Below are 5,866 nucleotides of genomic sequence, written 5' to 3' on the forward strand. Positions count from 1 at the left end.
GCTTTCCATTAGATAGAGTCATCTTGGTCTTGTTGCTACAGTTTACCTTTGTCAGAATCTTGACAAAGATGACTTATTTAAACTTTCATGCTCACATATATCTAAAGTTAATAGCCAATCAACTTGTGAGTTGTAGGATGGTATAATGAATCAGTTCTCTCTCAAGGATTCCACAAAATTATGTTAATGACAAGGTTATCATCCTTCAATTAGCGAGAAAGTTCAATATGCCACAGGGTTCAGATATGAGCCTTCCAAATAATAATAACCAAGTCTGCATAGTTATTGCAACTTTCACCAACGGAATATACTATAATTTCACTACAACAATGACCTTCAAGGAGGCTGAGAGATTGTGTAAAATGACCATCGAGTGCCTAGTGTTGACTAATCGAACCTTCCTGTGCTCAAATTATAGATAACCTTGTTTTAGGGATACCTCTAGCATAACCATAATATGTCTCTTGAGATCAATATGATCCTTCTTTAACTTTTCTATTACGCAATCCCTCGGCCTTATTCCTGCAACAAGTTAGATGATTCGATCTTTCAAGAAAGGCATCATAGTGGCTTGACCCTATCGTAGAAAATTTCTACCTTCAAAGAGAAATATCCTTCCTAACCAGAGCCACTGATAGAGAGAATAGGTGATGAACAGTTGATACTAATCAATGATCATGGTGATCATGCTCAGAATTTGATGGAGAAATTTTAGATTCTGGGGCCCTTCTGAAATATGTTTTGGTCTAGGATTTGGTATTCTTGATCGATTTCCAGGACTGTAACTTCTTAGGAAAGAGTCTCAGCTTCAAAAGTAATGATAAAATGAATGCAAGACTATACTTGTTATCTGAAGTATTCGATATATCTTAGATAGATATCTCCTGCACTTGATTAGTCCTCTAGAGATGAGAATAATATTTCAAACAAAGATCTGTAGAGGATTGACCTTACCTCGAGGGATCATAGAAAATATCTTTCCATAATCTTACAATGATGATACATTCTTAAGCTTGATGAGTAGGACTATTATAAAGTACAAGAACATACCTTATTGTCTTCCGACATTTTCTCGTGATAGTTGAATGTCTTTAGGATTGGTGCCCATGTTTACTGATTAGGGCTTGAAGAAGGCCTTGAGAAATAACCCATATTTAAACTCTAACTTGATTTACCATAGACAACTGGAGGTATCAATGAAATTCTTTAGTGATTGCAATCTCTTTAAGCTTGGGCTTGTCCTCACCTGAGCTTTGATACGATGTTAATTTTTATTTAACTTGTTCTTTTCTTAGGTTAGATACTTCATTAAACCATATGCCCATTAATCCATTTACCAATCACATTAGACATTATATAATGGTAACTGATGAAATAACATAAATGATAGATGCAAAAGAAAACCCAAGATAGAAAGACACGAGAATATGGCTCAAGCTAGGGAAAAACCCCAAGATGGGGAAAATCCTTGATCAATTCTTCTTATTATTATCACCAAATGTTCAATAGATAAAGAGAGAGAGTAAAATGATATAAAATAACTTGCCAATATGAAGATCAGGCATCACTTCTCTTAGATCCATTCAATCTTGTAATTTAGGCCGTTTGTTCATAGAGGACAAATCATATTGTTGTACAAGATCGGTCTGGTTAGGGCAACAACAATCCACTGCTTTCTAAGTTGATTGATCCAAAAATCCTCCTTTCTACTGCGACCTTCCTTATTTCACATGATTCTCCCTTTCACTAACTTAAGGAGCTAGTTTATGACCACATTAAGGTCATCGTTGATATTATCTCTGTGGTTCTGGATTAGGGCTTCTGAAGCATGCTACTCCAACCCTTGAATTCTGTAAACAGTGTGACCTTTTTCTTCTTACAAGGGCTCTATTATTTGTAGTAGTCCTAGCCTATTTTTAAGTTTCCATGTCATCCTCAACAAGCACCTGAATACTATCATATAAGGTCAATGACTTTCTGTTGTATTTCAGCTTCTTGGGCAAGTGATTCAAGGCCTGCAGTCAAGCTGTGAGAATATATTCTAGCTGTGGCCAAACTACAGGAAGAATTCCCATACAAAACAAGTCACAACCCATATATAATATTTTCCTTAACCATAGCGAAGCACTGCTTCCAAACTCGGACCTGTTATGACAAACCCCTAACCAAAACAATCCCAACAATAACCATAGTTTATCCTCAATCTTCACTTCCACAGAGATATCCTTTTCTTTTGATTGACATGTCCCAAATGAGAGAGAATGCTCCTCTATATATACAATTCAATGGAGTTTATGGGACGTGAATTTTGATCTTCTTAAGCCGACATATAGCTGAGGCCGACCTAAATAATTTACATGAGAGAAACATAAATTCAAAATTCCACTTCTACTTATCCAAATTTGACGATCTTTAGATCAATTTTGGTCCTTTCAAAAAGAGGAATTCAATGCCACAATTATATTCCCCAAAGGAGTTTTTCAAAGTGGAATTTAGCCATAGTTTCTGTTTTTAACAAAAATAACCATCAATATTTTTTTCTGGCATTTTGGCCTGAATTCACAATAGTATGCTAAAAAGTGTCATTTCAATGTGTGGAAATTAGGATATATAAATGTGAGATATATACTTTACATCTTTGGGTTGTCTCCTTTTCAAATCTGATTTTTTTTAGGTTACATGTTAATTGTTTGAACTTTGAACTTTGAAGAAATTCCTGAATGGACTTTGTAAATACTCAAACGAATGGATTTTGTAAGTTAACGGTACCATAAATTGTGTCATTTCAAAGATTTGACTTCCATATTTTCACAAAATACAATTTCCTCAATAAATACTTATATGTATAGATACTTATGTTTAGTATTATATGTTTTGGAGTGGTTCCTCTATGTTTTACTATAATCTTGATGTTAAAAAGCTTTAGTTGACTTTTTCATCAATTACTCATAGAATATGCAAAAGGAAATGATTGTCAAAATGTGGAAAAAATTACATTTCTCCTGATTTCTTTTTTTATTGTTCATGATTGGATAATTATGTTGTAGGAATGAGTTATCCTACAGTCTGTTTCAATTTGTGGATTTTTTTTTCCTCCCATTTTTTAACAAGGATGTAGATTTCATTTTCATGTTGATGGTTTTTGCATGTATCTTATTTAGCCCCAAATGCTGGTAATGGAGCGATCTTGAGAAGTAGTCATGGACACAGACTCTATCAGAGGTTAATGTTACAATACCACTTCCACCTGGTATCAAATTTTTTTTAGTGGTCTATGACATAAAGAAGAGTTATTTAACGACAGGGTTGAAAGGGCAACCTTATGTCTTAGTTGCAAGTCATTTATTTTCTTTTCTTAGTTGTAAGTCATCTGTTTGTTTTTGAGCTTTATCACATCAATTATTTCTCTAGTCCAATATGCATGGCCCATATTTCTCACCCAATCTTAGTTACTTGACATGGTTGATATAACATTCAATTCTAGGCCACTTTTATTTTAAGTCAGAGATTTTATTGATTAAAAGGATGTTCATATTTTGATTGGTTTACTTGGAGCTTGATTTAAAAAGGTTTTTTAAATTCCATGTGGATGTTATTTTTTCAGGGTGAGCTCTTTGCACCACTAAGGTCAGATGATTCCTAGAACATAGGTATACAACAAGTGCATATTTGGCCTTTGTTGTGTATCTGTTATTCTTTATATCATTGATGGATGGTTATTGATTGATGTAAAACAAAGGATGGGAAGGTCCTACCAATTCTCTTGACAAAACAAAATCAAATGGAGTGGTAGAATTGTGTTTTAAAGGGTGAGCCAGAAATCAACACTTGAAAGGTAGAACTTGAGAATAACAATCTATCTAATCTGGATCTAGAGACACAACAGATTGTGGAAAAAGAAATGATGGTATTGATGAGTCTTCCCTGCAAATAAGCTCTAACTGTTAGACCACTACCCAAATTTTAGTTATCTACAATGACAATAGCGACTTTAGCTTTATTTGTATGAAAGAAACTTTGGCCATTGTCCTATTTTTTCGTAAATGATTTTTATTTTCAAACTCCAACTAGTTTATTGTTAAACTAATTAAATCTTTGATAACAAACATGTATTTTTCAAAGCTTTTTTCTAAATCTATTTTCTTAAGAAAATTTGTCTTTTTTACTTTAGGTATTGTAGATTGCTATCGTGTGACATATGCTATGATATAATTGACTGGATAAATAGGCAGAAGTGTTGTACAACATTGTCTTTTTTAAATCTAAAGAAACAAAATTTCCAAATACAAAGTTTATTAATTAAGAACATATTTTAGACTTCTTAGCTAAGTTATGGTTATATTTCGGTAGGGGATTTTGTCTACGTTGATATTGTGTTTTCTCTTTGGTTTCTGTTAGGTAACAATGGTTAATAAGAAATGTGTTCTTGAGCTACAAACACACATCTTATTCTACTATTGACATGGATCTCCATGGGTTTCAGGCATGGCAACAAAAACGCAAATGTTAGTGGGATCTCCAAAGTCCGTGTTGGATGAATTTAATACTAGTGATGATTTTGATTCCTTGTCAGATAAAAAATGTCACAAGTAAAATTAAAATAAACAGAAGCAACTCAAGAATGAAGGTGAAGCTATTGTTTTCTGTCCAAGTCAATTTATTTTATTTGTTGGTCGTTGCCATATTTTGAGTGCGACTTGTGAAATTCCAAATTGCATGTTGGTTTATGTAAAAGGGATATATATATATATATATATATATATATATATATATATATATATATATATATATATATATATATATATATATATATCTATATATATATATATATATATATATATATATATATATATATATATTATCATATGTCATTTATGGTTTCCGGAGATCCGTGTTACATTTGCACAGAAGTTTAGATATCATTCAGATATTTAAACACCAAACAACAACAACATTGAGATTTTTCTTTCACTCAACCTATAACATATTGTATCTGCCTTTATCAATGTTCTTATTCCATATGCTATCCACTTATGGACTTTGAATGTCACTACAACACCTATACTTTTGGCGACCCACCTTTGGTGACGTTTAGTTTTTGGTGATGAAGGCTCTTTTGACTGTCACCAATGAGCTTATGGTGACATTTTTCGCCCCTCAACAATGACCTTTTTTCTTGGAGTGTCCATGAATCGATAAACATGGAAATAGATACAATCCAATTTCCAATATTGCTACAATACAATAGTTTGCAATTTACCACTGCAACTTTTTTTACCACGCAGCACAATCTCTTTTTTTGCTTTACAATTTTTTTTAATTTTCTTCTAGGAATTTAGACAAACATTTTCACAATCTCCTAGAATGCAAATAAAGAGGTATAGCACAATAAATTTATTTTTTTTCAATAATTTCATGCATTATAAACCAAATGGTCCAACTAATCTTTATTAAACTACTCTAAGAGATTACATGCAATTTTAGTTATGGAACATGGGATATGCTACAACAATGGCTCCCACAATAATTATCTCGGGCCTCATTATTTATTATAGCCTTCAATATGAATTCACCACCATGGAAGAAGAGAGTAACTTCGCTAATTAATTTGGTTTCCAATGCAAATAATTTTGGCCTTAGAAATAACCTTGGTTTGTTTTAATAAAATCTAGTTATTGCATAATGTTAGCATCCAAGGGATAATTGAAGACCTATGAGAAATCCAGCCCCAGTGATAAGCTCTAACCCTAGCAAGTAAACTTGGCCCAAATTGAAGTAATTTGGCCTAGCTAGAGAAATTTTATCCAACAAGATAAATTTGTTCAAACAAGAGAAATTTGGCCCAACAAAGTAAATTTGGCCCAAC

This window comes from Pinus tabuliformis, chromosome 4_2 (genome assembly GCF_031772625.1).
Source record: "Pinus tabuliformis cultivar Carrire ecotype Pingquan chromosome 4_2, CPIR1, whole genome shotgun sequence".
Taxonomy (NCBI): domain Eukaryota; kingdom Viridiplantae; phylum Streptophyta; class Pinopsida; order Pinales; family Pinaceae; genus Pinus; species Pinus tabuliformis.